The sequence below is a fragment of the Nymphalis io genome, chromosome 22 (genome assembly GCF_905147045.1).
Source record: "Nymphalis io chromosome 22, ilAglIoxx1.1, whole genome shotgun sequence".
Lineage (NCBI taxonomy): Eukaryota > Metazoa > Arthropoda > Insecta > Lepidoptera > Nymphalidae > Nymphalis > Nymphalis io.
This window is the reverse complement of record NC_065909.1, coordinates 6,547,849-6,575,717: the sequence shown is the minus strand read 5'-3', so window position 1 is coordinate 6,575,717 and position 27,869 is coordinate 6,547,849. Positions and strand designations below refer to the sequence as shown.

The following is a 27,869-nucleotide window of genomic DNA, read 5'->3' as shown; positions in this document are numbered from 1 at the left end:
TATCATAAATCATTTAACTGTTAGTTGTTAATGTAATAACAATAGGTATCCATGCGAGCAGGTTAATTCACTTCATTAGTTTGTCATAAGTTTAAAAGATAGACAGAGAAATATATATTGAACAGTTGCGAGCGTGAGAGAAACAGAAAATGCTGGAAGCTGTGAACTGTAAAGGTATGTTCACAGTTTGTGGACCGCACAAAGGATTCGGGGTCACGAGGCCGGCTTGAGAAAATTTACCAACAATCTGAGGAATGTATTAATGTTTTATATTAGTAGAATAGTTCTTCCTAAAAGCGAATAGCAATGGCATTTCATTAAAATTGTCGTGACGATTATAAATACAGTTTTTTTTTCATATATTTTGGAATGATGTGTATAAAGCATACAGTTTTCGTACGATTTACTTATGAGGTTTAATAATAATAATTATAGCTCATACCATTATTAATCCATTTATTTATTTTTTTATAAATTGCATATAAAATATTTATACAATTAATTACACATAACTGTATATATTATAAAAAATATTAAATATTTCGTTCAGTACTATTTCAAATTTTAGTTATACGGTTTTCGTCTTGACGCTTACTAATGCAAATCGCATTTACGTTAAGGAACATGAAAAAAAACCTTTATAGGGAGTTTTCCCGAATCGGGTAACACCGACAAAAGCGCCGGGAAAACGGGCCGCAGTCGCTTCAGTCGGTCGCCGGAGCCCAGACTGCTCGGTTATCAACTTATGTATATATCGAATTTATATCGATAAATAATCGGACGTTGCACATCACTCAATCCCATTTTTATTTCGGTTTGATGTTTCCTTAGTTATATATACAGTTAGTGTAAAAAATATTTTAGTAAGTGCTAGTGTAGTGTCACCGGGATACCGCAGTATATTGTTTTAAAGGTGAGTCCAGGTTACTGATTAAGTAGACTACTATAATCATCACATTCATTCATTTTGTATTTCGAATTGTTTCATTTGCATGTAGAATTATTATTAACGATTGCAATGAAAATTATTTGCATTAATGAAACTATAGTATTCATGAATAGCTCAGGCAATTCTTTCGTTAGTGGTAATACAAGTATAAATGATATTTTCTTCTAACCTAAAAGTACAGATGCTGTTCTTAATTAGCATTATCCGTATAATGTATATTTCTAATATAATTTGTAAAAAAAGAAACATAATATCAATTATTATTAATTTATATTATAGTTTTAATTGATGAATAAAATAATGAATACATATTCATATAAATATAATAAAAGCAATAAGTTACATACAAGGATACAATTTTAATTCAATAATTTTAAATTAAAAAAAAGGTTTGATTATTAGTTTAGTTTTCATAATTTACTGCAAAATCAAAGAAAACAGTTATTTGGTTCGTCGCTAAGAGGATAATATTTAATAAATTATTTAAATGTTAGTTCTGTCGCGTTTTTTTAAATTGTGGATAACATTTATTTTATTTTATGAAAATACACAAAATATATGTTTTAATTAAAATAATTTTTTATCTTTTTTATTATTTCGAATGCAGTCTCTAAATTCCATGGTACAAAAAATTGTTCTGAATAAAATTTGAACGATGAAAATATTTAGCGGTCAACCGGTGTATTTCAAAATCGTATCAATTATATTATATTTGCTTTTAATTTACGATATATATTTTTTCAATTCGTTTTTATTTAATTAATTAAATATGATTTCAGTTGAAATGTTTTTTTTTCGTTATATGACGTTGATTGAATTTTTAAGCGCCGCGCCATATTGATATTTGTAGCGATTTAAATATTATGTTATGGATCAAATACCATAGCGTTGAGTTGAAAGTGGTAAGATTGAAACAATATTTGTTTATAATTTGACTAGCTTCCCATCCTTCCTTTGTTCACTTTATTATACCCGAGGTGGGGCGTAAATCACATTATTTTTATATAGTAATGCTAATATATTTTGTAGCACTTGATGCACGCCCTGTGTTTTTATACGTTAATTCAAAAACTTTTCTATTTTTACATCTTTAGGTAAAAAAATATGTTTCTAATTGCAAATTTTCAACGGCTTTTTTTATTTACGGAAAACGTTTAAATTTAATATGTCTGTGTATATATATATATATATAGTGTTTGGTTTTTCTCAATTAACTAACGTTGCTTATCTATGAAAAAAATATATAATGTGTTGTATATTTTTGTAGTTTTATATTTTATTTTGTATAGTTTTATATTTTAAGGGTACATATACAACAGTACAATTTAATCTATGATCTCGATATTTTCATTTGCTTAATTTATGTTTATTATCAATCAGCTGGTCGGCAGTGAAAGGCTGCATGTCTTGGTGTAATTCTGTCACATGTGTATCTACCAACCAGCGTTGGAACAGCGTGATGGAATAAGCCCTTTGCTTAGCAGTGGGTGGGTTTCTTTTAAGATTAAGAAATACTTTATCAACAGATAAACATTAGAATTTTCTTTCTTCAACAAAATTTAATTATCTTTGTTTATTATTTATTATAATAAAGTTTTACTCGTAACTTTATTTTCTTGATTTAGAATACGATAAAAATAGTAAACAGTTTTTAAGTCCGTTTCACCTGGTGGTAGGGCTTTGTGCAAGCTCGCCTGTGTAGCTACCGGGTGTTCATCAGATGTTCTACCGCAAAACAGTAGTACTTGGTATTGTTGTGTTCTGGATTGAAAGGTGAGTGAGCTAGTTTAATTACAGGCACAAGGGACATAACATCTTAGTTCCCAAGGTTGGTGGTGCATTGGCGATGTAAGCGAAAGTTAACATTTCTTACAATGCCGATGTCTATGGGCGTTGGTGACAACTTACCATCACGTGGCCTATATGCTCGTCATATTCTATATAAAAAAAATTATAATACAATTAATTACAATGAATAAATCGTATGGCAATTATTGGTTATAACATATCGTGGTTTTATTTTGCATTGAAACGTGTCTTTTCATCCTCGGTTTTATTGCATTTAACGCTTTGGACGAAATTTGTGTTAGAAGTTCTTAAGTGAATTCTATACAACCCGTTGCTTTGCAGAATATTGAGCGGAACATGTGAAGCGAGTCAATTAAATGGATGCTATTTGGTATATTTTAGAATACGTTTAATAGCGAAATGTGCTATTTACAATTATAGAGATACATACACGAAACCTTTTTAATTTCGTGTACGTATCTTACGTGCGTATATTTTTTGTTTCTTTAATAGCATAAAAAATTAGAAACTTTAATTCAGTTTTTTTTTAGTACTTGATATCTATCATGATTAAAATTCTTAATAACTATAACATATAATATATATTAATCGAAGTCGAAATAATAATCCGAGTGGAATATGCACCGGAATTTAAGCATTGACCAAACATCTTTTTAAAACTTTTAGTTTTTACTGTTTATTTCTTCATTGAAATTTTTTATAAAATCTTGAAAATATTGTACTCCTAAGAAAATAGAGAGAATTATGAATAAGTTTTTTTTTGTAAGTTTTTTTTGGTCGTAGAAGGAATACAGGTGACTTTTATGCAATCTAAAATATAGGTTAACAGGCAAGCAGAAATCATAAAGAAGTGTGTGCTCAAAGCGTCTGGGCTCGTGTGCGCCGTAATTGCTTCCTCTATAGGAAACGCGGCGTGCGAAACGACCTCCTCCCTGTTGCTGCCTCTATAGTCGCTATAAATTTGAACTGAAATGCAATTAAACCACAGTCTGAGTAGTGTACGCTATACGGTTTTTATTTAACGTGCTTTATAATAGAATTGAAAACAAGCTCTTTATAACAGGTATCCATTATGTTTGCATTATACAAACGTATTTATGTAAGCGACGTAACTAAAGTCATACAACATATAAAAAATATATGTTCTTTAAGGATTCGTTGAATTTTGCAAAATTAGAATTATTATCCTCAATTTATTTTAGTAAATAGTCAGAAATTGTTTATTTTCTTTCTTCCATAAATATAATAGTAGTATTAATGCGGAAGCAAGTTTGTTTGTTTATTTGTTTGTTAAAACACGATCAAATAATTTATAACGTTTAAATTTGGATAAAATCCCATTTAATTGTTTTGTTACCTTTAAAAGTTAAAAGATTTCATTGAATTTTATTATATAACTTGTAAAATATTATTTTATAAATATGCCACAACAGCTTAGAATAGAAATATTGTTGTAAACTTAGTAAGTTTATAAGTATTCCTTTATATAACTTGTTATTTTTCTAGCGGGAGGCTTATGTGAGCTCAGCTAAGCGTAACTTAACAGAAATTATGAAGTTCGTTGAATAGAGAAAAATATATTTTAAATATCAAAGATTGAAAGAATAAAATAAAATAAACTTGCGATATAATTAAATACATCTTGTGTACATAAAACTGACTATTTAGCTTATTAGTTAGCTTTTTATGCTGCAGATACCGAAGTATGGAGATCAAATTCCATATTGGACTGATAAAAAGTTATTTGCTATATCTTTAAATTTCCGTAAGATCAGAAGTTTCGAAGTTTTTACTTTTCCTTGCCTTAGAAAGCAAGCCACTTGCACCCACATTTTTACACTTTAATAATTCCTAAGCAATTGTTTTAATATCAATTTACTCCATTTTCGATAGAGGTTAGATTAAGCCATAATTCAAAAACTGGCAGTCTGAATGAGATCCACCACAAAACTCAACTGGGATTTAGAAAGTATTTGCGTCTATCCTTCACAACAGCACTTCCTCCCCATTTGTGCTTAGATATTTAGATGATTTTTTTTCATAATAAATTTTTCATTACAACATAGTATTAATATACTTGCTTATTAAATGTCAAAAATCAAGAGATAACTAAGACCTGCGAAGGACTGGCCAAAGAAATTTATCTTTGATTGAAATAAAACTATACTTAAAGCTTACAGCCTTACTTATAAACGTTGCGTAGCGATTATATAGTTAAACAGTGATTTCTCTCTTTCTGTCCTTCTGAAGAAGAAGAAGCAATATTTGTTTAAACAACATTTATTATATAGAAGATTTAGTTTTAATATTTAATAAATCAGCTTTGATAAGGGTTTATTTTTTATTAAGCAAACGAAAAATAAATCTCATTTATAATAAATTCCATTTGTTTAACTTGCGTCTGTTTGTTTTTTATTCTATAACAAATGTTTCTGTTCACATTTGTCAATATTATTTTTAGGTCGTATATTCTCTATATGCTTGTTGTTATTGTTTTTATATGCTTTTTTTGTTTTACTTCGTATTATTTCCATCATTTATTCTCTTTTCAATTTCGGGTTGATAGAACGTCTTTTGTCAATGGCTACCTTTGTATAATTTGTGCAAATAATATTAAACAAATCCTTTGTTATCCTTTACGCTACCTAACCTTTTGTAATCAAATATGAAATTGTATTTCCTTTTACCTGTTTTCGGTCTGCCCAGACGTGCAGACATATTTGCCGAAAGTTTTCTTTTCAATTGACATTGCAGACTACGTAGAAATTTAATAGGCGGTAAGGCTTCGTGCAAGCCCGTCTGTGTAGGTACCACCCACTCATCAGATATTCTACCGCAAAACAGCAGTACTTGGTATTGTTGTGTTCCGGTTTGAAGGGTGAGTGAGCCAGTGTAATTACAGGCACAAGGGACGTAACATCTTAGTTCCCAAGGTTGGTGGCGTATTGGTGATGTAAGCGATGGTTAACATTTCTTACAATGCCAATGTCTAAGGGCGTTTGGTGACCACTTACAATCAGGTGGCCCATATGCTCGTCCGCCTTCCTATTCTATAAAAAAAAACTACTTATTGTTGTTGCATTCCGGCTTGAAGGTTGAATGAGCCAGCGTAACTATAGGCACAAGGGACATAACATCTTATAAATGTATGTAATGATGGTGTAAGCCAATATACATTGGAACTGTAAGAATTGTTAACCAACCCTTACATCGCAAATGCACTAACCTTTGGAGCTTAGAAGTTATGTCCCTTATATACTGGCTCAATCGCCCTTGAAACGTTGGCAGAATATGTGATAAGTGTATGGTTTGAATTCAGAAGGGCTTGCATAAAGCTCTAACACAAAGTCAAATATGTATCATAATACTTCAAATGTGAAGCAGAAGAGAATTATTTAATCATAGTTTGAAGTCAAATGAGTCTGGTGGAATCAACTCTGCAAATGAACATTACTATTGTAACATGTACAAGCCATTCATTATAATGCTGATGCTCTAGAATATGACTCATTGGTCAAGTGTCTGTCTTATAAGACTGCCAATCCCGAGGTTCTGGGTTCAAATCGGCTTAATAAAAATTGATTGAGTTTTTCTGATCGAAAATGATCATTACCGCTTATAGATACTACAGTTGTAAGAAATATTAATGAATGCGCTACTAACTATGGAAACTACGATGATATGTCACTTGTGATGGTAATTTCACTGACTTTATCACCACTTAAACCGTCAAACAGCAATTCAGAGTATGACAATCCTGAGTGGTGGCGAGACAAGGATGGAGGATCTACCAGTAAAATATGAAACATTGTTCCATTTATAAAAGTTATGACTTATGTGACGTCAGAATAATTTTAATGTTACCTGGGAGCCAGAAAACGAACAAGATTGTATATTATCCCATGTCATGGCAAAGTAAACAAATAAGTTATTTCAATGCGAAGTTAGATAAGATCATACTAAGTTTATTTGTCCTTTCAAAGCTTTAACGTCCCATGGTCAGATACTGATAAAATAAAAAAATGCATTAAAAAGGCGCGCGATAGATGACGTATGGACGTGGGATGATAGTGTGATTGAAAAAAGAACGAGAGATTCCTTGACGTTATCAGAATAATTGTAAATATCACTATGCTTAAATAGGTCATAAAAACTGTCCATATTAAGTTTCTTGACAATTATTTTCGGTAGATCTTCATTCCGAACCGGTCGTGACTTTACATTCAGTTTCACTATTGACGTGACTTAAATAAATAATATTTTAATATAGATTGTAACTGTCATTGCTAACTTTAGTTCAACAATTAAATTAAAATATAGGCCGCTGTTTTGCAATTCGATCTCGTACTAGAGTATCAGTAACGATTTTATAACTGGGTTTAATAATAAATTAATTCAAACTGTTGTTCTAATCTCGTTCTAGGGGTTCCACAGATTGTTTGTAAATTACAGTCCCGAAGTTGACTTGAAAGTGGACAATCTATGTTGATACAATAGGGAAGTTTTGATTAAGTTTCAATTAATTTGTTATATTATTATCTGTTACAATTGTCGAATAAACCGTTTCATTTTTTATTATTAGGGGCTTTAAATTGAATTTTTTTTTCTTGTATTATTAAAAATTAAAAATAATTAGTGTACAAATAGTGACCGCGTGGAATGGTGGCAAGAAATAGGTATAAAATACGTCCTTCCTTGGGGTTCAAGTATTTAATCATATTAAAATTACACTTCTTAAAAATGAACATTTGTGCGCTTGTGAACACTTGTGAACATTAACCCAAACTACAAAAATTACCTTGAAATTCTATTTGTATGAAGTGTTTTAAAATATATATTTATTTTAATTGAAAAAATAATCTAGTCATTATTAGTATCAATATGAAGATAGAATAATTCTCGTGCAGCATGTGACATAAGTGAAACGTTTTCTGTCATAAACGTTACATAACAATTTGATCTTGATAGTTTAATTTCATCGAGTCCTAGAAGTCACTTTCTTACACGTACATGTTTTTTTTTATAGAATAGGAAGGCGGACGAGCATATGGGCCACTTGATGGTAAGTGGTCACTAAACGCACTTAGACATTGGCATTGTAAGAAATGTCAACCATCGGTTACATAGCCAATGCGCCACCAACCTTGGGAACTAAGATTTTATGTCCCTTGTGCCTGTAATTACACTGGCTCACTCACCCTTCAAACCGAAACACAACAATATCAAGTTGTGCTATTTTGCGGTAGAATATCTGATGAGTGGGTGGTACCTACCCAGACGAGCTTGCACAAAGCCCTACCACCAGTAAAAAGTTTCCTCTTAATCCACATGAGCTTAAATCATTACGTCACGTGGAGTAATATGATTTGTAAAAGAAAAACCGCTTATAGTAGCGAGGCAGCATTTGTTGTTTGGATGATATTACATTCGTCTTTTGAATATCAAAATTAGATTTAAATTATTATTCAAGTCGTTTCCTATAAGCAATTTTGAATCGTCACGTTACACGATTTTTGTAAACGATTTAAAGCATCGTAATGTATCCGGAATGTAGATTCTACGGAAAAAAGTCGCGTCACGAATCGGCGCGAAACTCAGTAGTATTTTTATCAAATGAATTTAAACAGTCAATTATAAATGATTCGTTTTCGCCTGCGGCTTCGTCTACGTATTAGAGAGGCGAACGGGTATTAGTTATAAAATACGTCCTTCCTTGGGGTTCAAGCTTGCTTAATACCAAATATCATCAAATTCGGTTTAGCTTTGAAAGGGTAACAGATAGACAGAGCTACTTACGTATTTATAATATTAAAAACAATTAAAATTAAACATAACAAATTTTGCAACGTTAGGTATTTAATCATATTAATAATAAATAATTAGGCCAGTTTATACTTTCATTATATATACAGCCTGTTAATGTCCCACTGCTGGGCTAAGGCCTCCTCTCCCTTTTGAGGAGAAGGTTTGGAGCTTATTCCACCACGCTGCTCCAATGCGATTTGGTAGAATACACATGTGGCAGAATTTCAATGAAATCAGACACATGCAGGATTCCTCACGATGTTTTCCTTCACTGTCAAGCAGGACATGAATTATAAACAAAAATTAAGCACATGAAAATTCAGTTTTGCTTGCCCGGGTTTGAATCCACGATCAGCGATTAAGATTCACGCGTTCTAACCACTAGGCCATCTCGGCTGTTAACGTCCGGCTAGTGTCCGGCTGTTAACGGCTAGTGTGAGTATATACTTTCATTAAAAAAAATATAACATCTTACCAAATTTCGGCTACTTCGGCCTACCTCAAGAATACGGATAACCATCTGCATAGAGAGTGCGCGAACACATGTGCTTTTATATAAAAATAAACCGTGGGTAGATTCGATTGTGATGAAGGATCCGCATCAATGTAAAGACAAGACCGCTTTACGTACTCTTTGAGGCGGGAGTGTGACTGAACTTATTTATTTCAACCTGCTACTAAGAATGTTCTCCATACATTCTTCATCATAATTCCATATAAAAATATTTTTTATTGATGTATTAAACGTGTTTTTATAATTAATTAACATATTGAACAAAAAAGTTTTTCAAAGGAAAGCTAATCTCTATAAGAGATTTTGTCCAGCAGGCCCACGTGTGCTAGCGTGTGAGTAAGTTAGTAAAAGATAATAATGTAGGTACAGATAACGTTGTATAATACAAAAATAGGTATCCAATAACAAAATTATGTATAGCATATATATAGACTAAATATTTCAATATAGGCACCGAGCCCGGAAACCCAGCTTTGTAGTAGTAAAAGCTAGCTTCTAAACCAACGAGGCAGTAATAACAAGCTTGGAACCTGGATAAGTTTCTTGTCTATCATCGACAACAAAATAATGTGTTGTTTATTTTCCACACTGTTTAGTTCATAGGAAAAGTTTCTACACACTAACAGGTCCTCGTGTGGCAACATTATATGCGTTATCGGTAATAAATTGCCGCTTCTAACTTCCCAAGAGCTCATAAATCTGTACCTCTATAAATAAAAGTCTATCTAAGCTGGGACTAAACAAAAATATACTAAAGGATATATGCTATAGAAAAATTACCTTTATTTTTTTGAGTTAATAGTTAGATATGCTTATATATGTTGCCTTCGATAATTGGATTGACATTTAGGTAATTGTCGGTGTGCTAGTTCTGTATTAAATAGTATATAGAGAAAAATACGTTAAACACAACTTGCCGTATGGAAACATTTGGTGAAAAAAAATGATGTTTTAAATTTCGAATGTTAGTTTTTTCATAATGAATTTATTGCTTCAAAACTTGTTTACATAAACATACATTAGTTACAATTAAAACAATAAAAGACAAATGGTATATAATTAAATATAAGTAAATAATCAGTTTTGTTATGCAGTATAAACGATTAATTTTTTGGGTTTCTTTAACATGTCTGTGCGTGTGTGTTTGTAAATAAACTTATTTTATCACAAAACACAGTTATAAACGTATAAATTATTGATCTTCTATTATTAAAATTGTAAACAGTTAGTACAAAGTTTTCAAGATTAAAGTTTGTAGAAATTTGTCCAAGCCTCAAACAATTACATTAATATTTAGTATACTGGTATTTAACAAATAATAAATATTATGAGTCAAAATAAAGTACACACGAATACAATTATAAATAAAACATTGTTTAATATCGTCGAACATATATGATAAAGGAATGATTTGATACTGCAGCCTTTGGGGATTGCCAACAGGACTGAATGCGGTAGATTTAACCCGTACCTTTTTATATTGACCTACTTAAAAAACGTCTTGACGTACTGAAGCTGTAACCTGAAATTGGTATTTTGCTTTCATATTAATTTCTAACGAACGCTACATGCGTTGATACATTTGGTTCATATCAGGGAAGCAATATGAAAGGCCGGAGCATTCGCGGAATATACTGAAGTGAACACAGCGCAATATCATTTAACATAATTACTTGTAAGTTTCATAATTATTAACTATATATTTTATTTATTTTGTTTATAATATGTGGATTTTAATTTACTTTTATTTATTTACAACACATACACTGTTGTTTACAAAATATTAATTAAATAAATAAATCTCTACTTTCAAATTATGTAGTTCCATTTGCAGTTGAAATACTTTGAATTTGGAGTAATAGGGGTAATAGTGCAAAAACTTTAATAAAACAAATAATAAATATGGCTTATTGTGTCTACTATTGACAGAAAATCGGTATTCCAATACAGAGAAAAGCTGCTTACATTTTTGACAATGTTTTGTGTATCTACCTATATAAGACCTCAATATAAATATATAAAAGGGTCTGGTGTCTTTTTACATATTTACACTGGGAATATCCCATAGCTAGGCTACCCAATCCAATGCGGTTTGGTTGTAATCTTTCACCACCGAGCGCGAGGTGAAATATAAACACAAATTAAGCAGAATATACAGTGGTCCTTGCCTGTATTTGAACCCGCGATCATCGGTTACATCGGTACTGGGCCATCTCAGATTTATTTAAATAAAATTATACTAATAAATTATTAATTTGCAGCACTTGGGGTAGTCCATCCCTTCATGAAAGTTTCATGCTGCTATTGTCTTAAGTTTAAGGTGAATAAACCAGGTATGTAGTATTAGACACATAAAGAGCTTACAAGTAAAAATAGATTTCAATTCATATGATGTCCACCTTATCGATTTAGGCCATATTTATGGTGGCCATTCTCAAGAGAGATTAGCCAACTGCGTAGGACATATTTTAGTGTACAAGTTTCACTTTGACCAAGTCAGTGTGCGTAAGCACAGGTCAAACAACCGCCCATCTGGGGGCGCGTACACTTGTCGGGAGTGCGACCGAAGGATCCTCTCTCGCATCGGTCTCTTTAGTCATGAACGCAAGTGTCTTCGCGATGCTGCTTAAATCATCTGACAAAGATGCAGATGCCTATATACTCTCTAGTCCTCTCACTCTTATAATTCGATAAGACGGCAAATCCAACGTGACCGGGAAGTCTTCAGTCGCAAGCACAATAACTTTACGTGCATTCCGAGGCACGGGAGTGTACACACTTCCAGACTCTGGCCTGATACTGAGCATTTTTAGACAGAAAAGGCCAATATAATTTTATCGGCCTGACCTGGGGTTTGAAGCCAGGTCGTCGTGATCTGTGTACTAGTGCTAGTCACTAGACCAACGAGACAGTCAATTCGTATAATAACTCAATTTCAAGTATCTGCCTTTGATTTTACTGATATAATAATAAATAACCTACATATGCTTTAAATGTAAAATACTGAACGAGTACATAAGTAGTTGATAAACCTTGTCTACTTGTCTGGCAGTCAACAAGTGAACATTTTAACTTTATAGTACTTCAGCTAAATAGGAGACTTGGAACGTGTCCAAGTTGAGTATTGTGAGCCAAGCCTGATATAATTTTTGATAAATAGATGGTCTTATATATTACATACGAGCTCAGTCGTAAATAAGTAAGGATTTTTGACATTAAATTTCTAAAAAACCTTCAGCTATAAAAAACTAGTCGTTCTATAGTTTATGAAAATAAAATAAAATATTTAACATGTGTGTTTGAATGTTCGCTAAATAGTGAGGTAACAGTCTGTAAATCTCCCATTGCTGGGCGGAGGCCTCCTCTTCCTTTTTGCGGAGAAATTTTGAAGCTTACTCCACCATGGTGCTTTAATGTGGGTCGGATATACGTGGCAGATAATCATCTTCCATATGCAAATTTCCACACGATGTCTTCCTTCACCGCCGATCACGAAATGAATTATACACACTGATTAAGCACGTAAAAATTCAGTGGTGCTTACCCGGACTTGCACTTAAAATTATCGGTTAAGATCACGCGTTCTAACCACTGGGCCATCACGACTCCCGCTACATAAGTGAAGGTTAAATTCTCATTATTTTAATATTTTTACTCGGAAAGTACATTTAAAGAAATATATTACAATGCTTTGGTATTGGTAGATAACAATTTATATATTTCTCTAATTTGTGTAGCAACAAGCTGTAGATCATGAAGTTTTGGATTGGAACTCCAGGGTGCGCTCATAATATTTATTAGGATTATCTGTCATGTATTTCTAAGCCCAGCCAACCAGCCCTTGGTTAGGACGTTAGAAGTCTTTCAAACTTGTGCCTGAGAAAGAATATTCAGTTGATTGGTATGTAAATACTTTGTGGTATTGCTTTTTGTAAATTTTTAGAATGCTAGACCAATAATGCGAACCATTATTATAAGTTAAAACAACGCCGTATATCTTTTTCTTTTTCACAGAGCTATATTTTTGCAACCATAATTAGTAGCTGGTAAAAATATTCTCACAGTACGTATGTGTAGAATGAGCGCTGTAGGAACAAATAAAAATAAAAACAAGCAAGAACTTAAAAGTGGCACAGAACTCACAGTGTATTAGGCTGTCATAAGCTGGCTGTAGTTATACTTTTGGAGTATCTATTTCATTACAAAAAATAATAAAATCCTGGTAGACTTAGACAAAAAAGATATATATGCGTAAAGTACTAAGAAAGGAAATGAAAACATCATAAAAGTTCTCAGATATCTTCATATATTTAATTTTGTAAGACTTTAGTTTGTGTTGTGGTCTATCAATAGAATTAATCTAAATAAATGTATATTCGCAGATATCTTGTAGTTAATACGAAGGCTCACCTTGCTCAAGCCGACTTACATTTATATAATGTAACATTGCTATGTAAATATGTATAAAAGAGTTAGTTTTCACTGTGTCTAGACGATATATTGCCGTCCCGATAAAAATATCGTACCGGAATTATTTTGACAAAGCAAGGACGGCCTTATGGGTTGAGGACGTAAGCGACGATCGCGAGTTCTATTTTGGAAGTAATAACGGTAAACGAAACGTTTACTGGTGGTAACGTTTTGTGCAAGAACGTCAGCGTGGATACCACCCACTCATATGTACTTGGTATTGTTGTGTTCCGGTTTTAAGGGTGAGTAGCCAGTGTAATTACAGGCACAAGGGACATAACATCTTAGTTCCCAAGGTTGGTGATGCATTAGTGATGTAAGCGATGTTTAAAATGTCTTACAATGCGCTTACGCCGATATCTATGCGCGTTGGTGGCCACTCACTATCAGTTGGCTCATATGCGTGTCCGAAAAAAAAAAGCGTTAAGAAACCTACATCCATCATATATGTATGTATTTCACACATACGCTTGTGCACTTTAATATATTCTGTGCAGTCTCCGTTAAGAGTGCCCATGATTGAAATTGGAGAGAAGAGACATGTACGATTGTACAAATATAACGTCACGATCTAGTGAGAACGGGTTCTAAGGCTACGTTTGTTGACTAACGTTTTCTCGTAACTGGGATTGTAAATGCAGGGGACGGCTTTATGATTTAGCTCGGGTAAGAAAGCGGAATATGAATTATTCATAGTTTGCGATTCAGTGCATAAACTTTGTCTCCAACTGGTGTCCTGGTGTTACGATTTGGTACACCGTCAGTACGATGTCTTAAGATATTCGGTCCTGAGATTGTCTCTACATTTAACTCTACGTTTATGAAGATATAATAATTTAATGTATGTAATAGTTTTTCTTTACGGTCTAGTTACGTTGCGAAAAGAATAAAGCATTTGTTTATTTATTTTTTATTTCACATACGCGATGGAGTTTTATGATTACTCACTAAGTATTCATTTCAATGATAGAAGGACACATTTAGTCATAAGTAATATATCTTCACAATGATGAGTCTCGAATAATTCTTCAGCAGACAGCGAGACTAATATATATGTATATATGTTTTTATATAATACAAGCAGGCTGGGAAAGTGGTACCATTCCGTTGCCACTAGTAAGTCGTTATTTTTATTTAGCGTAAGAAACTTCGTTGTGTGTAACTTCTACCCAGGTAATCTTATCGTAGATCTTCATATTGAATTTTGTAAAGTGAAATATTACGGTATATTTCACGTTGTATTGTTTCTAAATCGGTTGTAATTTTATATACCTGGCCTCCAAAAAAATCGACCCACCTACATTTTTTGTAAAAAAGCTATCGTATGGTTTTAAACTACCACATATTTATATTTTTAAGATTGATAATGAAAAAATGCAATTGTAGGATTGTACAAAAACAGAAATAGTGCGCAAAAAAAGGGTTTTTAGGTAAATATGTGACAAAACACGAAAACACAAAATTTTACGCAATTTTATTTTTTTGTGTACAAAACGATTATGCCGTTTGTTTTTAAATTTGGGTGCCTAAATCTTACTTTAATAGGGAGTGTTTCCTCCTCTTGACCTAATCACTGCCTGCATACGCCTATTAAGTGACCTGATTAGCTTTTTAATGTCTTCCTGTGGGGTCCGTTGCCATTCTTCAGTTAGGGCAGCTTCCAGTTGATTCAGGGTTTCTGGAATTGGATTTCGTGCTCGAACCGTACGTTTTAGCTGGTCCCAGAGGTGCTCTATCGGGTTTAAGTCCGGACTATTGGCTGGCCACTGCATAATTGGAATTTCGACTTCCCTGAGATAGTCTTTAACAATTCTAGCGACGTGAGGTCGTGCGTTGTCGTGCATAAGTTGGAAATTATCCCCAATATATCCAGCGTAAGGCATCACATGAGGCTCCAGAATGTCCGTTATGTAAGTTTCAGCATTAACAGCACGATTACGGAAAAAAACCAGCTCTGTGCGTCCCGTCAAAGAAATACCTCCCCAAAACATTGTAGAGCCTCCACCAAATCGGACTGTTTCTCGAATGCAACACTGAGAGTAGCGTTCTCCTGGCCTTCGCATGACGTTACGTCGTCCATCAGAGCCTACTAGAGACATTCGGCTTTCATCACTGAACAATACTGTCTCCCATTGGTCCAGTGTCCAATCGACGTGCTGCCTAGCAAATTGTAGTCTTGCTTGTTGATGGGATGCTGTGAGTTTTGGTCCTGTTGTTGGCTTGTGAGGGGTTAAGTTTTGCTCTCGAAGTCTTCTTATTACAGTATTTTCACTCACAGACACTCCACGACTTTCTCGGAGTCTACCTTGAACGTCAACAGCCGAAAGATGTCGGTTTCTTAAAGACGTCAAACCAATAAAACGGTCATCGGTCGGGTTCGTGACACGCCCCCTGCCAGATCCTGGTCTCCGGCGATACTCCCCAGTCTCCAAGTAGCGTTTGTACACACTTCGCACCGCTGAACGACTTAATTTTAGTGTTCTAGCCACATTTCGCTGACTTAACCCCTCATGAATAAGAGCTACGACTTGAGCAGCTTCTGCTTCAGTAGTATCCATTTTTATGTTTAAACTTATTAAAATTATTGTTTCAACAAAGTTTCATACACTTAATCAATAATAAACATCGAACCGAGATGACTCCGCGTTAAGAACTGGAAATAAACTAACCATGCACTTTGTGCACAAAGTAACGTTTTCTTATCAATACTTTAAAAATATTCCAAATATCCTCAATAACACTTACAACTCCTCCAAATCAATATCAAGTGGGTAATAAAATGTTAAATGTATGTCCCATAAGTAAAACAATCCACCTAGGTCGTCGCATAGTTAAGATAACAACTTTGTAAGTAAAAAAATACGGGTGGGTCGATTTTTTTGGCGGCCAGTGTATTTATCAAATCTAATCAAAGCAAAAAATAACTTTAAACTGATGAAGTATACAAGCACTTTTGAATCTTGAATCAACATTACCGTTTTTTTTATAAGAATTTGTTGTAAATGTAACCACGCTGCTCCAATGCGGGTTGATGGACAAGTAAAAAATATTAAAGTTCACATATATCCATTGGTAATCGTTTCTCTAGTAGTTCGCTTATAAGTATACAGGTTTCGAAGCCCTGAATTCAAAACCAGGCATATTAAAAATCATTTCAGGTGGTCTCATTTAAATTTAATGTTAAAAACTAAAGGATTACTCTTGGAATTGTCTTAAATTTAATAAATAAAGAACCACACAAGTAAGTACACAATACACAGTTTTGTATAAGGCATAAAGCCTTTTTTTTTTGTATTTGGTTTTATTTTTAATCTATCGTTGTCAACAAATAATGTGTATATTTTATTTAAATTTGGAATGTTAGTTTAATAGTCTTGTAACAATTATCTATGTATGTTTTTATTTATTTATTATAATAAAGCATATTGGCATTTGTATTGTACGTGTATGTTTAGTCGGGGGATAATAACAGCAAAACAATGTAACACTAGCTATATACTGTTCTAAATTCAAAATAAATTAATGTCAATATAACAAACTGGATAAAAAGACAACCTCTTTTATTGAAATTGTTGGACTCTTCCTTTTCACATCATATTAATACATATAGAATATTTACTTGCCTTCAAAGCCTCCACGGCTTTGTGCAAGCCCGCCTGGGTAAGTATCACCCGCTCATCATGTATTCTATCGCCAAAGAGCACTGCTTATTATTGTTTCAACCAGTGAACCACTGTAATTACAGGTACAAGGGACATATTAGTTCAAAAGAATATAATATTGAATAAAAGTTTTAATAGATGGCTCACTATACCTTACTTTTAAGGATGGCTAGTGTAATAGCTACTCTAGTACAAAAAATTACAATTGTTATTGTTTTAGGACAGACCCCTAAAATACCACGAACTTTGTATATGAATTAGGAAAGAACATAAAGTTCCGAGTCTTCATAATTTATTCAATACAACGTCAACATTGCAGTATTTTAGGTCGACCCGAGGTATTTACCATGTTAAATATTAACGAAGTGCTGGCTTTGTGTAACTTGGTATGAGAAATGACTTAGAAGTAATACCAGTGTTTTTCAATAATTATCGTACCTTGTGGTACTGTGTTGCGAAAACAAATCGTATCAATTGTAGCATCTCTCTGTGTCTTCTGATGCCCTAGTCCTTTTCGTTTTTGTTGTTTTCGTCACTTGGCCATATTTTTTAAAATCGTCTCTACTTAAAAATGTTTTTATCTTTTACCAGTATTTGGGTTAAGGTCTCCCCTGTGTGGTGGAGAAGGTGTAGCTTATTTTACCACGCTCTCGTCTACGTCATTACCGTAACGACTGAACCGATTTATTTTACCAAGATCCCTTGATGTTTTAGATTGGACCAGATAAGTGGAGCTGCATTCTTTTTCCTGGTTTAAAAAAAAAAAATTATGAGTTCATCCGTACAAAATCAGATCGGACAGCTTGTATATGATGTATATTTTTTTTATCTGAAAAGGTAAGCAGACAAGCAATGATTCACTCAATAATAAGCAGTCACTACTGTCCGTAGACATTGACACTGTAAGTAATATATGTATCATTTTGTACACCAGTAATAGGCATGATGACAGTATTAAAGAAATAAAAAATAAATGATTTTAGAGAAGAAACTATTTTAAAAGGATTCTAATAAATGATCCCATTTTAATATACACATTGAGATTAATAAGATTTTTAATAAAATAAAAGTATAAAGTTCTGCAATCGGCCATTTTATTTGAAACACCAATCAGAGCGAATGACGTCACGCCTCTGTATCTATAACCGTCTCTTTATCTCTTAAACAGTTGTTGTGTTTACGCGTTTCAAAATTATTTTGCATCATTTAATTGAGTCGTTGATTATTCGCGTTTTTGTGAAGAAAATAAAGCATCCAAGATCTATCAATGATGGAACAAGGTTTTATTAAGACAAATTCCTCTAATTTGCCCAGGATTTGTTGATGTTAGGAGAGTTTCTTTCATCAAATAAAGACTTTTGCTCATTTGAATTTTCGATATTTTTATTTATATTTAGTGTTATCATTGATTTTTTTTTGTTAGCTATATAGTATTACTCGCATATGAAGAGCCCTAATATTTTTACCAGTAAGAACTTTTAAGACAATATTTCATTTAGCTCCACTAGTACTGAATTTGTGAATTTACATATTTACGAATACTTCTATAAATCTAAATATATAATAAATCTTTGTTAATCTCCGCCTCAATTTGCAATTTCTTCAAAATGTTCTGTAACCATACTTTCTTTTAATTGCTTTTCACGTTCTTCAAGAACCATCATCTTTCGTTGCTTACTTATATATGGTCGTTCTGCTTCTGTAGATTGTTCTTCGATCTGGTTGGCATTCAAATGTATTTTTACTTTATTTTGTGAGTGAGATATATTCACCTGAATTTCACGTAGGCTATACGTGTGACGTATAACTAACGTCCTTGTTTAAAAATGTACTGTTTGTGCCTAAAGTACTCGTATAGTCTAAAGGCTTGGAGTATAAGAGAAAATTGTGCCAGAATTTTTATTATGAATGCGTCCTGATAGTTGAAACTTTGTTGGTTTTATTTAAATACTAATATAATTACCTCTTACAAATATTTTAAGCATTTTTTCGAAACATTTAATAACTTACCTGCTATATATAAGTTTTTTTTTATTGAATAGGTAGGTAGACAAGCATATGGGCCACCTGATGGTAAGTGGTCACCAACGCTCATAGACATTGGCATTGTAAGAAATGTTAACCATCGCTCACATCGCCAATGTGCCCCCAATCTTGGGAACTAAGATGTTATGTCCCTTGTGCCTGTAAACACTAGCTCACTCACCCTTCAAACTGGAATACAACAATACCAAGTACTGTAGTTTTGCAGACGAGATTGCACTTTTAAATTAGGTTTAAAGGCTCGCTGTACATTTCTAAGAATGTCGCGGCATTAGATAATTATAAATTAAAATGTTCAAAGCCGTAAATGCCTTTGTATAAAACCTTTACAAATATTACAAACGTTTTTGATACTTATTAACCAAACAATAAAGGCTACTATTGTTTAATTTGTGTTTATTTTCAGAAATACCTCTGAAGTTGAGCAGATGAAAATTAAATAAAGTACAAATGTAATCAGTGACTATTTCTTTTGACTTTTTTTAGAATATAATACAACCTTTCCTATAAAATAAAATATGATTAAGCGATATTAAAATTTACAAACTTTCGCTCATTTGCTTAAATAATTTCCTAAGAGTACATTTAAAAACCATAAATAAGATAATATTTACTAATATAATAAGAGAATCTTTAGTTCATTCAAGGCTGCACTACAGAGTTGTTTATACAACTCAAGGCGCAAGATGAGCTGGATCCAATAGAGTACATATAATGAACCAATGCACTTAAGAAAAATACTAAGCTGGGTAATTTGGAATTGTATTTCCACTTCTAAACTCAAGCAACTCTAATTTTTGCCTGTAAAATGGATAAAAACGAACTATATATAAAAAATAAAGTAAATGTTCCACTGCTTAAGTAAGGCCTTTTTAAAGGTGTATGTTGAGAGCGTATTCTACCATGCTGCTCAAATGCAGGTTGGTGGATACATATGGTTGATTATCATCCACCACATGCAAGTTTCCTGTAACACGAAAAACTCTTTACCGCCGAGCGCATGAATTATGAACACAAATTAAGCAAATGAAAATTCAGTGCTTCTTGCGCAGGTTTGCACTTGGAATCATCTGCTAAGATTCAAGTCTTCTAATCATCGAGCCCACGGCTCTATAAATATTTTGTATAACAAAATACATACCGTTAAATGGTAAATACTTTTGTAAGCGCCAAGTGACCTCCGTAAAAGTCAGAAGTTAACAATAGCATCCGTCTGTGTATAAAGGTCGACTGAGTTCTATTGTTTTCGGATTATACGAAGAAACGAAATGACTCTTAAGAGCTTAGATTAAAAACTTAAAAGTACCAAAGAGGTAACATGCAAGTTGTTTTTACTTTTCGTAGAGATGTTATTTTTGTAAAGGCATAGATATAGACATAGACTACCCAGACGGGCTTGCACAAAACCCTACTACTAGCAGTTGAACCGTTCAGGATTTACTTATATAAATTCTGAATTGATATAAACCTAGTAATATACACACATATTCGGTTTGTATATATAAATGTTATTAATTATTTATCACGGATAATCATTTATAAGCAATATATAATAAAACAAGTATATATAAATAATGCACACATCAGTACCGTGAACTCGATGCTGTATACTTGTATTTATAACAAGTTACACCCGTGCCGACTTCGTACGGATAAAATAAGGACTTTATCCCGTTATGTTACTATTTACGCAATTAAATAAACTTCATTTACTAATATATTCCCCCGTACTGTACTTAAGCACTGTGAAACACAAAGTGCACCTTTTGTCCATGCGTTTATTTTCAATATATCCTAATATTTCTTGAAATACTGGTTCTAATTTCAAAGTGTAAGTTAAAATTTATCTATCTATTTATAAGACATTTAAAATTAATTTAGTAATTCTTTTAATTAGGATTAATACTTGGTGACAATGACACTAAACTATAATTGCGGTTATTTTCATCTGTTTCTTTGAACATAATAACGTTGTAAAACGGGATTAGTAGTGAAACCGGAAAGAAAAGGTACAAAACACACTTCTTTATATTATATAATTAATAAGCCGTTTACTATTAAATGCGAATGTAAACGAATAAAAACAGTAGTTACATTGCAATAATGCCGAAATTTCGAATAAAAGTTTAAATAGCATGTTAACTAAAAAAAAATATATTTTTTTAAAAAGCTATAAATGTACAGTAGATTTTCTAGACACCATTACCAAAAAATGGCTTGAATTTTAAGCCGCAAGATTTGATTCACACACTAACAAATGATGTAAAATAAAGCTTGTAAAAAGATGGTCAATTATATTGTGGAATAAAACTGGCACACAAAAATAGGTCAATATAAAAATCGCAAAAAAAAACCACTGATGGCAATTAAAATTGTAATCCTGAAATTCCGATTGTAATGCTGGCTCTACTACAAAAAGTAACTCAATCAAAACAATAAAAATATACAACAAATAAAAGGCACGGAAAACATCTGAGGTGTTTTGTTTTTACCAACCAAATAACCAAATAATTTTGACCGACCAAATAAAAACAACTGTTGGCGGTCCCTTGCATGAATGCACGAGGCTCACCACTGACAGGGACATATGGCGAAGGGTCGTGAGGCGAATAACATCTGCGCCGAATAATTCTTAATACTTCATGGCGCCCACGACCGCTCCGACAAGAGTGTCACGACGAAGAAGAAGAAGATTTGTTTTTGAAAAAATATACATATGTAGTAGTACTTTGTAAGGTGATGGAACGGATACTAAACAACCAACTGATCCATTACCTAGAAGATCACTGTCTAATTAATGATCGTCAGTACGGGTTTCGACCAAAACAGTCCTCAGTTGATCTTCTAGCGTACGTAACACACCTCTACGGTGAAGCTATCGACAAGCATGGGGAATCGTTGGCTGTCAGCCTCGATTTTTCAAGGCTTTCAACAGAGTCTGGCACAGAAGTCTTCTCTCTAAGCTGCCGGAATATGGTCTGTCTGCTTAGCTTTGCACCTGGATTGCCAGCTTCCTACACAAGCGTAGCCTTCGTGTTTTAGTTGATGGTTGCGCTTCAAAATTCTATGTAATGAATGCCGGGGTCCCCCTGGGATCTGTGCTATCTCTCACATTCTTTCTTTTGCATATCAATGATATGCTCTCTCTTAGAAACATACATTGCTATGCAGACGATAGTGCATGGTGAATACCACAGACGCGCAGTGGCTGGGCGAGCGGAAATTGAGGAGAGGTGGAAGGATCTTGTCATTGAACTTAATAGGACGTTAGAACTCATTGCCAAATGGGGCTCTGATAATCTTGTTGAGTTTAATGTCAAGAAATCACAGGTACGCGCTCTCACAGCGAAAAAGTCACCATTTTCCCTCCCTCTGTGGCACTCCGCAGGTGATACAAAGCAAAATCGCCTTACTGGGGATTGACGTTCGCTGCGACTTTAGTCCAAGGGCTGTTTTTTTTACATCGAGGCTGTAATAAAAACAGCTTCACGGAAACTCGGAGTTCTGAACAAGGTGCGGCGTTTTTTCACGCCACAATAACTGTGCCGTGTTGCGTTGTACAAAACACAAGTACGGCCTTGCGTTGAATATTGCTCCCACCTTTGGGATGGCTCCGCTAAGTACCTACTGGAGGCCTTGGATCGGTTGCAGCAACGTGCGGTTTGCATTATTGGCGATGTAAAGCTCACAAACACCCTCGAGCCTTTACAATTGCATCGAGATATAGCAGCGCTTTCTATCGACTGTATCATGGCGAGTGCTCTGAGGAATTATTCTCTCTAATTCCTGCTTCTCCCTTCCTTCATAAGTCTACGCGTAAAAAATATGTGGACGATGTCAGTGCATGTAGTTAGTCAATCAATAAATAACAATATTTATATTTAGAACGTCTCAACCATTAAAATGCGTTCAAAGGTCGAAACCAACGTCATTGTGCCCACAATAAGAATTTTTAACCGTTGAAAACGAATTATTAATTATCAAATATCAAATAAGAGAGGCGGTACATAAAAGTAACGAAAAGGTACTCTACTGTAGGAACATAAGATTTAAATTGGCTTGTGACCATGTCAAGCTAATTTCATGATTAAATAAAATCACGGGGTCCGGTAACAAAGCAACAGCGAAACAAACATAAACATGAAATAGCGCAGTGGGAAATTAATGGAGCCCCACATTTTTATCGGAGTATTTTATTCAATTATTAATTAACCAAGTTCACTTATGCAAATGACGTGTTATTGATAATGTATGCAATATAGCTGTTCGTGGGAAATGGGAATGTATAATATGGTACCACGTAGTGTTGTAAGTGTGTAGGCTTAAATAGATTGACAAATGACATCGTTACGTTCGTAGAGTGCTGTGTATGTAATTTATTACGTATCGCATTTGATGTGTATGTATGCCGTGTGTTTGTCTAGCTGGTGTAATGGACAGCTGGTAAGGCTGCCTAGTCCGAGATGCTATGCTGTTTTTCTGGTGATTGAACGTGATGCGTCCATGAGTTCATTTGAAATATATTAAGTTGTCCACTTATTTTTCAATAAATAATTATTATTTTTAAATAAATAAAATGAATAACATGTCTAAAAATCTACGACGGCGCCATTTTTAAGGCAAGTCCTGCATCGCACAACCACACTGTGGAACCAGCTTTTCCGGTGACTTTTCCGAACCGATCATACCGATTATAGCCGGTACCGATGTAGAAACCTCAAGTAAAGAGCGTACTTATACCTTAAATAATGTATTGCAGTCCAGTCCAGTCCAGTCAAGTGTCCATGGGTGGGGTGGTAGTTACTTTCCATCAGGAGAGCCTCTTGAAAAAAAAAACATGTCTATATAAATCGCTTTTCGTAAAAAATCGTTTAAAATTTTATTCAAGATATTTTAGTAAACATATTTTATTATTATTTATGTAATAATAAAAACACACGTAAAACCTGTTTAGATCGTTTACTTGATACGATCAGTATTATTTAAAATATTACTCGTTTTAAATATATCAATAAGAAAATCAAATCACGGGGTTAAAATCTAACTGCACGAAGCCGAGGTGAATAGCACATATATAATATAAGAAAATCTTTTATAACATGAACAGTGCCGAGTGTTGACGTTTCTTACGCTCCATTATACGTAAGTAATTTATCATGCTTTATAGAGCAAAACGTTAAGACCGCAGCTAATACTATGTAGTCTAAGAGCTTGTTACAAATTGACTGAGTCATGTTTTACGTTTCTTATTAAATATATTAAATAAATAAGGATTTATTTTGATTGTTTTGAAAATTTGAAAGAGTTTTATGCATATAAATGTATTAGTTTTATTTAATCGATCGTGACTTGTATATATGTTATATGTCATACATATAGTAATATATAAGTCACGATAATTATTATTAATATTGTATATAATTGTTGTTTATTGTGTGTTATTTCACTTACAGTCAATCGCTCAAGGTAAACAGGACGCGTATCAATTAAAATCTTTCGTTGAATCTATAATACATCCGATACTAAAAATGAATCAATATTAACCTATTTTTATTGATTTTATTATGATTACTATTGTTTTTAAAGACGCTCAGAGATCTGTTTCCTTGGTTATGTGTATCGTTACATTCATTTCCCATATAATGGGCCGGCAAGCAGGTCGTCCCATTGAAGCTGTTTTTGGATTTTATCTGTGACATCTGTTATTCTCATGCTTTGTAGTGTGTATCGCTTTTTCAGTATTACTTAGATCTAAATGATTCACATTTAATTTTTTTTAAATTATTATTTTGAAATTGAAAAAATAATAGCCTCTAAATGTACCATAGCTGGGCTAAGGCCTTCTCTCCTTTGGAGGAACAGGTTTGGAGTTTATTCCACCACGCCGCTCTACCGCGAGTTGGATATAAAAGTGTTAAAATTTCATCCGACACATGCAGGTACAAGACAACAACCATCAGTGCTGAGTATGAAATTTACTATAAATGCAATTTAGTACGTGGAAACGCAATGCTTGCCTAGGTTTAAGCGCCCAATTTTCAATAACGTTTGACCGTCATGGTATTTATTGTATTGACCGTAACGTTATTTTATGAAGCAAAAAAATAGTTTTTATCATTATTTATTTCCTACGTACTGCTTATTGTCTTTTTTAATTGTAATAGTTTAAGTTTGTTAGTGCTGAGAACGAATTGATGTACGGATAAATTTAATAGGATTTTTGTTACATCGTTCTTTATACATAAGAACATAAAAATAAAATATATATTTAATTAATTCAATAAATAAATGTGTTGTATCTCGACATCTCGGCTATCATTAATATCGAGTAATAAGTTTCCATAATAGCCTTAATGTAATTATAAGCAGTTTTTTGTCTTATATAATTATTATTTAAATATTAATTTGTTTATATTTGAGTAAAACATTCAAATATTGATTTACCTCGAAAGCAGCCACTAATCATTTGACTAATGCTTAATATGTATGTTCATGGCAACTAAAGCGTTACATAATTGACGAAGCTTCATCGCACAGCAGTTATAAAATAATTACTTTCATTAAATAGTCCAGGAGCTACTTGCTAAGTATTTGCAAGTAATTAATTCGAACACTTTAAATTTTTAAAAACTAATATGAATTATTTAACTTATAAATTTGCTATTTTTTTATTTAAATAAACAAAGGGTGATAAAATAAGAAATGTTGGGACGCTCATTCCAGTTGATTATATAATTATCATATTCAGCCCACATTAATTCACAGCTGAACCTCCTGCTAGGCCTCCTCATCGACACGCTATTTCTCCAGGTCCTGTATCAATCGCATCCATTAAACACCCGCCATATTTCTAATGTCATCTAACCTTGGCTTGTTGATCATATAAATAAATAAAACCTTTCGGATTTATCACCAGTAGTAGGTTCTCAGAGGAGAAAATCAGGTAAAAAATTTCTGTCGACAAAAAATCCCCTCAGTTATAAAAGTGCATCAACCACCACCCACCCCCGTACGCAAGGGGTTCGTTACGGCTGACCGAGTCGCCTCGAAATAGACTGGCAATTTTATACGTTTTACTCTTTACGAACGCAGGTTGTTCAAGATATTTCCAATAATGTTTTAGATGCACGAGTATACTAGCACGATAGTATATAAAAGGGTTTTATGTTTTATATTGATGGTTTTTCAAATTGAATTTCTTCATTCTCTGTATTAACATTTCACGTATGTATATATTTAAGTATTTTATATTGACTATATAGAGTCAAGATGGCTTAGTAGCTCGACTGAATTTTCATGTGTATATAATTTGTGTTTATAATTTACAGTGTGTTTATAAGTAAAGTCGAGATGGCCCAGTGGTAAGAACGCTTAAATTTTAATCGATGAACGTGGGTTTAAACCCGGGGAAACACCTCTGAACTTTCATGTGCTTAATTTCTGTTTATAATTCATCTCGTGCTTTTCGGTGAAGGAAAACATCGTGAGGAAACCTGCATGTGTCTAATTTCATCGAAATTCTGCCACACGTATATACCAAAAACCTGCATTGGAGCAGTGTGGTGGAATAAGCTCCAAACCTTCTCCTCAAAAACGGAGAGGAGCACCAGCAGTGGGACATTTACAGGCTGTTACTGTTATAATTTACAATACATATCACACCAAGTTCGAAACGTTCTCCTAAAATAGAAGAGGCAGGCCTTAGACCAGCAGTGGGATATTTACGGGCAGCTACTTTAATTTTTTGTATTCTATATTTATTTAATGAATACTGTTTTTGTATAACATTTTAATACTGGATTTACTGGTGGTAGGGCTTTGTGCAAGCTCGTCTGGGTAGCTATCACCCACTCATCAGATATTCTACCCCAAAATATCAATACTTGGTATTGTTGTGTTCCGGTTTAAAGGGTGAGTGTGGCAGTGTACTGGTGGTAGAGCTTTGTGCAAGCTCGTCTGGGTAGGTACCACCCACTCATCAGATATTCTACCGCAAAACAGCAATACTTGATATTGTTGTGTTCCGGTTTGAAGGGTGAGTGAGCCAGTGTAATTACAGGCACAAGGGACATAAAATCTTAGTTCCCAAGGTTGGTGGCGCATTGGATATGTAAGCGATGGTTGACATTTCTTACAATGCCAATGTCTAAGAGCGTTGGTGACCATTTACCATCAGGTGGCCCTATGCTCGTCCGCCTTCCTATTCTATAAAAAAAAAAAAAGTGTAATTACAGGCAAATATACATTGGTTGGTGGCGCATTGGCGATGTAAGCGATGGTTAACAATTCTTACAATGGCAATGTCTATGGGCGTTCGCGACCACTACCTATAAGGTGGCCCATATGCTTGACCACGTATCTATTAAATATAAAAAAAAATACCACTGGTTTTACGTTGAGTGTCCAAAGTATGTCTGGATGAAATCGTTTTCTTAGCGGTTTCTAAGACCACGTTTTTGTATTTTCTCTTGTTTTTGTGTTTATTAGTATGGTTCTTATATATACGATAAAAGCTATTTAATTATTTATTGGAAACTTGTAGGCAATAATATAAACATGCGATATTTTATATTATTTAGCAATAAGCATTTATTAATGTTATAAAATAAAATATCGA

The 27,869-nt window shown here is 33.5% G+C and overlaps 1 protein-coding gene across 1 annotated transcript in view; it reads left to right on the top strand.

Annotated features, from left to right (window-relative positions):
- Positions 1-738: 738 nt before the first annotated feature.
- Positions 739-27,869, top strand: part of LOC126777295 (inactive dipeptidyl peptidase 10) — a 200,993-nt gene continuing 173,862 nt past the window's right edge. Inside the window, exon 1 of the mRNA XM_050500307.1 lies at positions 739-913. The gene's annotated coding sequence lies outside the window, so the exon portion shown is untranslated. The remainder of the gene's footprint in view (positions 914-27,869) is intronic.